The 12,869-nt window shown below is 34.7% G+C and overlaps 1 protein-coding gene across 1 annotated transcript in view; it reads left to right on the top strand.

The window, feature by feature from the left end:
- Positions 1-12,869, top strand: part of LOC145292241 (putative aminopeptidase PLBD2) — a 351,318-nt gene that overhangs the window by 64,971 nt on the left and 273,478 nt on the right. The window lies entirely within an intron of this gene.

A 12,869-nucleotide genomic window follows, 5' to 3' on the forward strand; every position in this document is an offset into this window, starting at 1 on the left:
TTGTCACCTTGAAAAAGAAAATGGAAAACATATCTGAAAAGTAATCTTTTTGTGCGTTGCTGATTATTGCTTGAGGAAAATCCGAAATTCTTTGGGGACACAATTAGATAAAGGTTTTGCCGGCTAACAATAAAAGGTGTTTGCGTCTTCTTATAGATTCGACGTAAGCAGTAAAAAAAAAATGAAGTTAATAACACAATCTAGTTTTTTGTTAGTTGTTGGGTCCAAAAAGTAAAAGGAAAACATTAAGAAACAAAGAAAAGAATGTTCGATTAAGTAACCTTGAACAAATTGGCAGCACACGTGTTTTACATGTCATTTGGCTTTTTACCTATCTGAATATATCACCTTAGGGACTATTTCATGGAAACTTGTAATATTCGGAATTGCCAGTAAAAAGAGGGACTCCAAAAAATACAAAAAAAAGCTCTTGTGCTCAGCTTAATTTTATGTAGCTTTCGCTTTTCTATTTTCTTTTTTTATATATATTTACTATCAGAAATGAGTGCTACAAATTTTGGTGCGTGTCCAGAAGAGAAAAGTTTTTATCGCGAATCTCTGCAAACAATGTTGGCTATTTCCGGAATTTAATTTTGTACTTTTTTTTTTTTTAATTTTTTACTTTGATGGGTCCTTATACTAGGTTAGTGCAAAAGTTTTTGCCGATTTAAAATTTCATCTTGAAAATGAAAAACTTTTGTTTTTGAAAATCTTTGTTCATAACAGTAACAACCTTGATTCCATCTGTCAACGAGCTATAAATTTCTCACTTATAAAATTCTTTAGGTTTTGATGTGAAATATAATCTAACTCGCCTTCAATCTCCTCGTGATGTTAACCTAAGGTCATCGAAATGCTTTTGTAACCTTCGAAATAAGGAATAACCCGAGAGAACTACGTCAAGAGAATATACAAGATAAGGTAAAAAATTTCAATCAAAATTCTTCTAGATGTTTGGTCCATAGTACTGTAAAAACGAGCATTATCATGATGGCTCTCTTTCTGTTGACTAAAGATGTCGGTTTTGAGTCAACATATTTCAGAAAAATACGAATTATGATTTGATAATCTGAAAGGAAAAATTTACTTAATCATGGTAGTATGTTTAAATAAAAACAATATTCTAAAAATTGATTCCAATGTTTAAACTGTCTACAAAAAATTTTTGCACTGATCTGATAGTTTGTCTGCCAATCAGTCGGTCATGCTCCAATTTGAAATGTCATTTTTGTTGATCTGTTGTATTTAAGTTTGATGCAATCTCTATAATGCTAGAACTCCGAAGACCTTGGACGTTTATTTAAAAGATGGAAGAGGGAGTTAACTTTGACTTTTCCTAAGCCCATACATTGAATTGATACATTTTATTATTCTAAATATACACAGTTAATTATCAGGGTTTTTTTTACATAGTAAAAGAGTATACATCGAAATTAAGATAAGGGAAAATTAAAAGGTGTGTTTAAAATCGGATTGTAAAAATAAATGGCAATTAATTATACCTTCATAAGTAAAAGAAAATGTATTTTGATGTTAAAACTATAATTGAAAACAATTTTGTTACAATAAAAACAAAGTTAAGTATTAATAATGCCTTCACATAAAAATACAGCAAATTGAAGTTGCTAATTCTTTTGCAGGACACTATCAAATTGAAGAAGAGGGATGATAATCGATTAAAATGCAGTTGAACCTGTTTAATGTTGATTATTAGTTCTGAATGCTAGAAATCTAAATATATGTGATGGAAACATTTGTGTCGATTTTTAAGTCCGTCTTTTGATGGTTAGTTAAGGTAGTTTTTTTTGTTTTTTTTTATAAGCAATCTAAAAACGTGAAATAGAATCTGGTCCTGACAAGTCTTTCTGTTACATGATAAGGGCTGTCCCCTTTTCATGTAAGTAAAAAAAATAGGGAATTAGTTAAATATAAATATGAAATAGGATAGTAAAGGATTCGAACTTGCGAAGCTAGACTTGGAATTGAGAATTCCAATCATAAGTTAAAATAAACACAGAATGTTTTTATAAATGGAATGTCCAGTAAATTGTTGATTCTGTTAAAATATTTAATAAAAACAAATTTGGCTGGAAACTATTCACATTCTTAGAAAGAATGCATAATAAAATACGGGTTACAGAATTAGACAAGTAGGTTAACTTCCTTTGTAAAACAACAAAGAGAATGGAAAATTTCCTGGTCGTCAGAAATGGTTTCAAAAACGTGCAAATCGCGCATGTTGATAACACATGACCACGTTGACCAGACATACATGTGATTTCTCAATAAAGGAAAGAGTTCGAAAGGCAAAGGAAGTGAGATCAGTCAGAGCAGAGAGGTTCAGGCCGATTCTCGGTTAGTCAAGGCTCCCTCTAGAAGCGGGAGGATTTAAAAATAACCATGTAACAACTTTGAATCCCTGAAATACAGAATCATTTCCGACCGGTCGAAGAATAAATGATCATGTTTTTCATAACTGCTTTCTTCTGTGTTCATCATTACGAGAAAGGTAACGTGTTTATATTATATGTACAACTGTCAAAACGTAAATGTCAAACGCACCCTCGGTCTATCTATCAAGATATTCAAAAACCTCCTTCTAGTTGAATTACAGGCTTGGTGCTCTTGTAGTAACATGTACACTGTTTATTATATATATATATACAGAACTGTCTCTCTTTATATGTACTCTGTCTCTATATCTCACCAATGTCTCCATCTCTCAACAATATGAACACTTACAATGAATATATATATAATATCTAACATCTCACGATGTGATCACACACATGAACACACTAAGTCAACACCAAAGAATAATACATACGTCATATTTAATACCAAGCATTAGATAACATTTCTGCCAAAAAGAAACCGAAGCACACTGTTTAGTTGAAAACAAAAGCTTAATCAATGTAAATAGTGGCTAATAAGAGATAAATTTGTATTAATTAATGGTATATAAAAAAATAAATGCTGGAGATTGTTTAGTAATTTATATCAGGAAACACCATAATTTTTATGATCATAGGAACACACTATTTTCATTTTTCTCTGATGGAATTGTAGAAATGTAACTCATCAATTTTGTGTACATGAAAAAAAAGAAATAAAGAGTGAAAAGTAGTCTTGCTTCCTTTTTATTAATGAAAAAAAAACAAATCATATATTGATCAGGATTAAATATTAAAATCGCAAAAATATGTGCGACAAGTGGTATACAGACCAATATGTACTCTATCTCAGTAATAAAACATTTTTATATCTAAACTTTTTTTTGACAAAAACTATCAAGCACTAACATAGAGAGGTAAAACTGATATATATATATATATATACACTAATCACCAATCTGTGTCTCAGGGTTGCCAAGGAAAGAATATTAACTAAAAAAGATTCCATGAAAGTATATGATAATTTTGAAAATTCGGTTCAAAATCTGTAGAAGTAACATATATTACTATTGAACCCTGGGATATGGAATTAAAAATTAGTAACAAAATACAGTACAGCATGTCATCAAATAACATAATAAATAAGATTATAAGGTGGGATAAATACCATAACCAAGGGCCGGAAAAACACTGTATTCTACATCGTAACCTGAAATATTCATATCCTAGGGGCACCGTATCTCGGGGTTCTACTATATTTAATTGATACTTACATAACTTCAGTTTTACTTTTGGAACAGAAAATCAGAAATACAAGGTGGGAGAGAGTATCTAAATTATTTAAATATGCAAGTTGCTCTGCCCCACCATGTATTTCTGATTTAGTCCTTTAAAAATAAGTTTTGTGATTTCGTCTCTGAACTGCTGAAACGAAACGGACTTATTTGTTTACCAATGTAAAATTGATTTCTCGAAAATCAAATAAGAAATTTCGATTCCATGAACTTTTTCACAAAGGTTTAATAAATGCATTGCCCAAAATACAGCTGCCATCAAGTCGGTAATGTAGTTCACGTCAGATATACTGCAGCAGCATGTTTTGGGTAACACAAATCTTCTGTGCTCTTTGGTGGCGATTCTTTGCTCGTTTTTTAGGTTTGTAGGAGGAGATAGGAACAAAGACCAATCCCTTTGTTTGGTTGAACAGAAAAAAAACGGATTCTTAGTATTGATCGACTGTGTCCGAACATGCTCTAACGCAAGAAACGCCTTTCTTTCCAGTGAATGGCACTTCGATACATAAATAAAACACAAGAACGTAGCATAAAACATGAAATGGTTACCTGTTTTTTTTTTTGTTTGTTTTTTTTACACATTCTATTAATGTTCAGTCTTTCATCTAGTTTTACATGCGTATCTCTGGTAAAACAACTCTACTGTCATTATGTTTATGGTACGTGCTTGATTGAGCTCCAACCATTGATCCCTCCCCCCGGTAAAACATTCACAGAAAGAACTCGTCCAGCAACAGCTAAAGCAAAGAACTTCCTTTTTTCTCTTTCTTTATTGAAAGCTAATCGAAACTTCCATGAACAAAATTTCTTTCCTAGAACATTCCATATGTGGAACAAGATACCACGAGTCTGTTTCCCATTCGAATTCAACATGGTTGTCTTCAAGTCTAATGCAAACACATATTTTTTGGATTGTCCTTTTGAATAATCGATTCCTCTAAAGTAATAGTCTGCCCATCACCGATTGTTCCCGATCTTCTCGTGATATCGATCATCTTCTATCAGATATATTTTAACCTTTATCCTCAAGTGATTCTCCGTTTTTGATAAACGGTGGCATATTTACTATAAAAAAAATTGCACAATCCAAAACGCCAATTAATTCAGTGATTATTATGATTTTAATATAACAAATAGTTCTGTTTTGCAATATTGTTTTATTTGTTTATTTACTTGTCCATAACAAATGAAGTATTGGATCTAGTAATTTGCTCCTATTCATTTGTTTGCACTTTTCTCAATAACCACTCCTTGAATTTCTTTGAAATTTTGCACAAACATTAGTTATGGTGAAAGTAATTTTTTCACTCGTGGAGGGGGACCTCGCACGCTCAGCTTGTTCAACAAAAGTCGATTTCTTAATTGCAAGTGAAAAGGCAATTTTTTTATGGTCACATTTAAAAAAAACAGATTTGTCTCGAAATTGCGAAAATGTCTATATGAATAAATGAAAGATTCTGTTTCGTGTTTACCACAAAGTTAGGAACGAACTGTTTATTTTGAATTAATGCTTATTCATGTATTTCAAGTAGCGAACTTTGCGAAACAACAGCAAAGCAAGTTAATTTCAAATTCAAGCAATGTATCCATTCAATCTGTCTGGAAACGTTATTTCAAACAAAAGCAGAATAGATTGAATTATGAATACAGTCTCTCGAATACCTACAGTGATGCATGTAATAAATAAAACATTAATTTATCATACTAGCAGGGAGACCTGACCTTAACCGGGATTGAATAAAATCGGTGAAGTTGCCCATTTTTCAATCAAATTGATTGCCAGCTCGAATTGAGGACCCATCAGAGGGAGCTTCACATTTCTCTTACAGTGACTTAGTCCACTATACAGTGTAGTTTATATTGCACTGTGGAGAACCTACTGTTGATTCTATAAAATCATTTTTATATATAACTAGCCTGGGTGCCCGGCTTTTCTCGGGTATTTGAAGATGTGTTGAGCAAAAACAGAAAAAAAATTGTAATAGGCAGGCAGACTTGAACCTGTGACGCGCAAGGTGGAAAAGAAAGTGGAGGTGTGTGTAAGGGTGTTGGTTGAGCAAAAAAAAAAAAAAAAAAAGAAGGAAAATTGCATGCGCAAAAAAAAAAAAATAAAAAAAATAAAAATAGGGGTAGTAAGGAGGCTCGAACCCGTAACGTGCCAGCGGAAAAAGAGGTGCGAAAAAACAAACGCTCTTATCGATACGCCTACCACGGTTGTGGCATCACAGGCGGTCGAAATAATGCCTTTTATGTGACGTTGTTTACGTGAGGTTTAAATGACTTGCAAAAAATGTCAGCGAAAAAAACGACCCTCCTGGTAGAAAACTACCCAGTTGAGGGTGAAGGAATCCATGTTTTTGGCCAATTTCTCAATATTTGTTGTCCGAATGGTCGAGCTTCAAAAGGATACTGATCTCGTGAAAATCCGTAGCCTCTGTCAAAAGTTTTAGGCATACATACAAACATACATACATTTAAACCGACTGGTGAGATTGATATAATAGACTAACGGGGGTACCCGGCGTTGCCCGGGTGTTTGGAGGTGTGTGTTCTCTTCAATAAAAAGAAATCGGGGGGGGGGGGGGAGGAGTAGGATCGGACCCGAAGCCCTGAGGCCAAGTTTGAAAATAAAATGTGAAAAAAATATGAACGGTTCGGCCAGCAAGAATGAGTTACTGAAAGATGTTTGAATTTATTTAAGTAAGAACCAAATTGACAGGCACCCACACGGAAGTCGTAGAGCGTTACGACGACGACATAAGCAATAGCTATTCAGCAAATGAGGTCAATGACCAGGTTTGTTTGTTATAAGCAAAGTAAAAAAAGAAAACATAAAAACGAAAGTTAAAACTTAAGTGGGGGGATAATCAAAACATCGAAAAAAAAACACAAAAAAACGAACGTAAGGCAAACGAACGATGTTAAATGTAAAAATCGAAAAAACATAAAAGAAAACAGAAAAAGTGCTTAAATAAGCCTGTTTCGATATTAAAATTTTAAAAATCGGTGGGTACCCGGGTGTTTTTGGGTGTGTGGTCGGAGGTGGATAAGCGAAGTAAAAAACAAAAACAGAAAAAACGAACGTTATGTGAAAAATGGTTTAAATAACATTTGTTCAATATTTAAATTTAAAAAATCGAAAAAAACAAAAACCATCTCACACCACGGTTCGAACCCAAAACGTTTAGATAATGAATCAACGTGCTAACCAACTGAGCTAACACGACATACATGAAATTTAGTCAGTTCTTCAACTATTTAAAGTAAATCAGGTCATGACGTCATCTGGCGCATGCGCAGAACCAGTCGTCGTCACGAGGGGACCGTTTTTGGTGACCTCTCCCCTTTCAAAAATTGTCGATTTCGGGATAAAAAAAATGAACGTTTTTGGCCAATTTTTCGATATTTTTCGAGCGAAGGATGGGACGTCAATATGATACCGAGTTTGTGAATTTTCGTCGTGTCTGTAAAAAGTTTTAGCGGACACCCAAACACACACACATACATACATACATACATTTTCGCTTTTATATATATATAGATAGAAGATGGTATATATTTAAGTTGAAAATGCAAAAATCAAGTAATCATGTTTCAATTATGCTTTAAACAGAAACAATCATTTCAAACGCTCCCTGTCACATTAAAGGATGTACTGTTGATTTTATATGCCTGGCATTACTGCTTGTGTAGTGATAATGGCTGAATTTAACTTTCAAATGAAAGTCCAATATCTTACTTCAATTGTGCTTTATACAGAAACATTCATTTCGAATGCGCCCCTGCCATATCAAAGAACTTACTGTTTATTTTATATGTCAGCCCTTTCGGCTTGTGTTGCAATAAAACTTCTTAAATGCACTTGTGATGTTAGGCTGTGTAAGATGTTAACTTTGGTCCAAATCACTTTTTTCATTAGATTATTTCGATTATCGATACATATCGAATATATATACAGAATCTATCTAAGAACACTGTCAGACACATAAAGTATCTTTGTGTGAAATTTCATAAGAATCTGTCAGCCATTTTCGAGTCCATAGGGAATGGACTCGCACATACACAAAAAGTTCCTTTTATATGATAGTAGAGATATAAATTTGAAAGCAGTGACAAGGCAATACTAAGTTCATGATGCTGTTTGGTTGTAAATCATACAAGCCAAACGGAGATAAAGTTTACAATATTGAAGAATTTAGTAATGATCAATTAAATATTTGTCAGTGTATTATATCGAATCAATGATGATATGGGGTATAAACTTTTTCTACAAAAATAAATCTCTATTCAACTCTATTAGCCTGTTTACTTCTAAACCGGAAGTGAAAGTATTTGTGGGTTATTTTGAGCAATGTTGCAGAAAATTATTTATTTTAACTATTTTTTTTTTACATTATTAATTGCTGTGGATATTTTATTTTGCTGTATGTATTTGTTATTTATTTATAGTTTTTTTTATAGAATATTATTTATTTTTGGTTTCTATATGATTAATATTTAATGTTTATTTAACTATTTAAATTTAATTATTGCACGTATAATTTGATAATAAATTAGCATTTGAATTAAATATAAAGTAATTTAAATAGAAGTAAACATTAGTATATAAACAAAAAAGCATTTCATAGCTTAAAATAAAAAATGGAATATATTTTTAAGTGTAATGCTATGTAGTATGAAAAAAAAAATGCCATTCGTTCTTAATAACAAACTTCACTGCTGATAGTAAAAATGATTTTTATCTGTAATTTATAATTGCTGCTGAAAAGAAAGTAATAAATATTCCGAGTAGAATAAATTGCATTTGCAAAAGATAAATCGAAATAGAATTTATTCTTCTTAATAACATGCACCAAACGAACAAAAAGGAAAAGGTCTTGACGAAATGAAATATCTGTTAGATCCAGGTTCGAAACTTCAAACAACTTTAATTTATATTTTATATATCCACATAAAATTTTCAATATATTTTCAGTATTTACTTTAAGAGTGTTCAATAGATTTGAAGAGCGAGGTAATAAGTTATGAAAATATATATGGCAATTAAGCTAAATGGGATTTTTCGTGTTTCATTCTCGTAAAGACTCGTCAGACTAATGCATGGAATTGATCTTACTCAGTGTTTTTGTATATACATGTAGTATTAAGTTTACCCGCTAACCAAACAGTTTCTTTTTTTATTCCCGACTCTGTTTATTGGCCGTTGAAAACAGGAGAGGGAATAATAAAGAATCTGATTGGTTAGTGGGTAAACTTTTTTTACGTGTATATACAGAAACATGCGATAAGATCAATTCCATGCATTCGTCTGACGAATCTTTACGAATGAAATTCTGTGTAGCTTAATTGTCATATACATAAACTAAAATTAGCTTGCCATGACGATGAAATCCTCCTACCGGTTTTCAACTTCCGGTTTCAAAAATTTGTCCCCTTAAAAAGAGAGTGACCATTTATTTTCATAAATGCCAATATTGTTTTTGTAGGCTACATTTTTCTTACGTCTTACATTTTTATATTCCTGTCACTAATATTTTCCCCAATTTCACATGAAGATTAAATGTTATTCGTTTATAGATTGTTTTGAGAAGGGGGCGATCGATATAAATTAAAATTTGATTTAAAAAATGCGTCACAATTTTTCTTACGTCTTACATTTTTATATTCCTGTCACTAATATTTTCCCCAATTTCACATGAAGATTAAATGTTATTCGTTTATAGATTGTTTTGAGAAGGGGGCGATCGATATAAATTAAAATTTGATTTAAAAAATGCGTCACAATTTTTCTTACGTCTTACATTTTTATATTCCTGTCACTAATATTTCCCCCAATTTCACATGAAGATTAAATGTTATTCGTTTATAGATTGTTTTGAGAAGGGGGCGATCGATATAAATTAAAATTTGATTTAAAAAATGTGTCACAATTTCATTGCAAGGTGTGCTCAGTTATTCTTTTCGTTTAAAATTTGCAAATACCTAGATAATCCTTTATTTCATCGTTTTAAAAATATTTTAACATAAATAACTGAAACAAAAATGTAGTAAGCAAAACAAACAAAAAAATGTACAATTAAAAACAGACGGAACAAAAACTCGCTTCTCGCAGACACGTGGGTCGTAACAAGCACAGTCTACTCGCCAGAATCACCTACACACAATCTGCAGAACGCTCCCCTCTCCTTTCCAGTGTCCTGCCTTTATAGCGGCTGGGAATGACGTATTTGCATAATTGCGCAAGAGCAGACGTGATTCAACGATAATTACATTAGGTAAACGCTAATAAAAGCCCATGGATGCTATCTTGGAACTCTCTCTTCCGCTCAGCCCAAAACAGACATATGCGAGGTAAGCTCTCTATTTCTCATTTTGGTTACTGCTAATTCTGCTACACTCCCCCCTGATCTCATGATCACAAGTGACAAAAATGTCATCGATGTAAGCAGATGCTGCGCGGCTTACAATTCTTCCAGAGACAATACTTAGCTGACAATTGCTCTCATGATCAGGGGAGCCACATTCAAACTGAACCCCAGACGGGTCAGGCAATATTTTTTCCCATCGATTTCCAGTCTGGTATGGCCACAGTGTCTCATCGACCCGGACTTATAGGTATGCTCTCCTGAGGTCCAGTAGAGACACGTTAGCACCTTTTTGTCTCCATTCGCGCAGGTTAGCCGCACAAACATCTGCGTTGGTCGTAAACGCCTCTACGTAAAGATTTAGCTCCCGGTAGTCCATTACCAGGCAACATTTGGCTTTGTTCTGCTGCATCACAGCCATCAGGGGAATTAGGTGTTTGGGAGGTCCCAATTTATCCTCTGGGTACGGCACGAACCAACCATTATCTATCCGGGTGCGGAGCTCCTGCGTGTATTCTTCATGGATTTCTGCCGGCACTGGGTATTCTGACACTCGATTGTGTAGTCTTTCAGGGGGGTGGTCCTCAGACCACTTCCACGATGCGGTCCACGTTCGGTTTTGATGATCAAAGGTGGCGGTGAAATCCGGTTCATTAATAAAAATGGCTGCGCATTTAATATTTTTCCTGTCGCCCAGCCGCACTGACCCTGTAGGGTTGACAACGACACCGCCCAGAGCTTTTGTAGCGGCGATCCCTAGAAGTAAGTCAAACCCCAGCGGTTTGCCACGCACCACCAACACATCAATTCTGGCAGACACACCTTCGTCAGTGGACACAGAGACCGCTCCAACACCGCAGCACGCATGGGACATTCCACCAATCATTTTGACATCTACGTTCGTTTTTCTCCAAGACCGTCACCGGTCTGCATGTAAAATAATCCTAGAGCATCCTGTATCAATAAGCACCAAACATTGCGTCCCGTCAACATGGATGCTTATCACCGGGAGCGTCGTGCTCGCATCTTGGTGGGGAAGGAGACTGGCGCTTATGCGTCCTCCCCGTGCTCGTTTCCCGAGCAATTCTGAGCCCAGTGTCCACTCTCACCGCAACGGTAACACCGTGTTCCACGTTTTCGGCATTCCTTTGCAAGGTGGCCTTTCATATTGCACTTGAAACAGGTCACACTAACAGGAATATTCTGGGCCCTGTGGTTGTTGGGTGAGCGTGTGGCCGCAACCACGTCCTGATTGTGTTCCCCAGTCGTCAAAATTCTTGCTCTCGACATTAGTTCCCCCATGGTCAGGACTTTGATGTTCGACACCTGTTGAAGAGCAATTGAGATAGCGTCAGGGAACCCAGTGACGAAAGTCAATTTTGTGAGTCTCTCTAAGCCATCTCCTGTGAATCTGGCCAATCCAACCAACTGCCTGATTTTGTTGGCGTAAACATCCACATGTTCGCCAGCCCATCTAACCATAGTTATGTTTTTGTATGCTGCAAACGCATCATCGGTAAATGCCTCCTTTAATCGGGCCTCAATCTGGTCTATTTCTCTTTGATCGTCCTCCTCCATTTCCATGTAGAGGGCCAGTGCATCACCTTCCAGATATAAAGGTAGCAGACTCACTACGTCATCCACCTGCTGTTGTGCGACAAGTCTCACTTTTTTCAGCCATGCTACAACGTCTCCCTCGTCAGAACGGCTTGATAATATCGCTAATTATCTGCACCTTCGCAATAGTCGAGCCAAAACAAAAATGTAGTAGGCAAAACGAACAAAAAAAGTACAACTAAAAACAGACGGAATAAAAACTCGCTTGTCGCAGACACGTGGGTCGTAACAAGCACAGTCTACTTGCCAGAATCACCTACACACAATCTGCAGAACGCTCCCCTCCCCTTTCCAGTGTCCTGCCTTTATAGCGGCTGGGAACGACGTATTTGCATAATCGCGTGAGAGCAGACGTGATTCAACGATAATTACATTGGGTAAACGCTAATAAAAGCCCATGGACGCCATCTTAGAACTCTATCTTCCGCTCAGCCCAAAACAGACGTATCCGAGGTAAGCTCTCTATTTCTCATTTTGGTTACTGCTAATTCTGCTACAATAACGATACAAGGAGTCACCGGAAGCTGGTGACAGTTGGAATTATAAACGTGTTAATTAATTAACATCAAATAACGATAAGAGAATGGCTTTCAAACAAAAACACAAACAAAAAACATTGTTGCTTTTCTTCCAATTTATTAAAAATCGTCTTATTTTAACGCGTTTTTTCTTATAAATGAATGTAGTTTAACCTCGTTGAGTTAAAAAAAAAAAGACTGATTTTAACCATAAATTTACAACAAATAACCATAGCCAAAGGCAAGAATAAATTACTTTTCTATAACTATAACCATGTTTATAACTATATTGTGCTTTTAGTAGTATTTTTTGCGGCTTCTTGAGTTTTCTTTTTAGTTCTCAATTAAAAAAAAATATTTTCTCTTTAGAAATTTGGTTTTAGTAGTAATCTTAATTTTTATTAGTGCTTGCAGTACTGCTCTGGAAGTCTCCTGAATTTTATTTCTTTTTCACTTATCACTTAATTAAAAGACAATATTATCTCAAAATCACTTTTTTATTTGGAACATTTTCCTATTACCTTTCAGGGTCAACGAGCTGACGCGTAGTTTAGTGTAATATATATAATTGACTACTATATGAAAGTAAATAATTTGAATTGAGCATAAAATGACAGTATGACATACTGTAAAATTCAATAGTCAACTGATCCTCGTGGTTTGTAGTTACATACGCTGATG

This window comes from Euprymna scolopes, chromosome 1 (genome assembly GCF_053919585.1).
Source record: "Euprymna scolopes isolate OS-2025 chromosome 1, ASM5391958v1, whole genome shotgun sequence".
In the NCBI taxonomy this organism is placed as follows: domain Eukaryota; kingdom Metazoa; phylum Mollusca; class Cephalopoda; order Sepiida; family Sepiolidae; genus Euprymna; species Euprymna scolopes.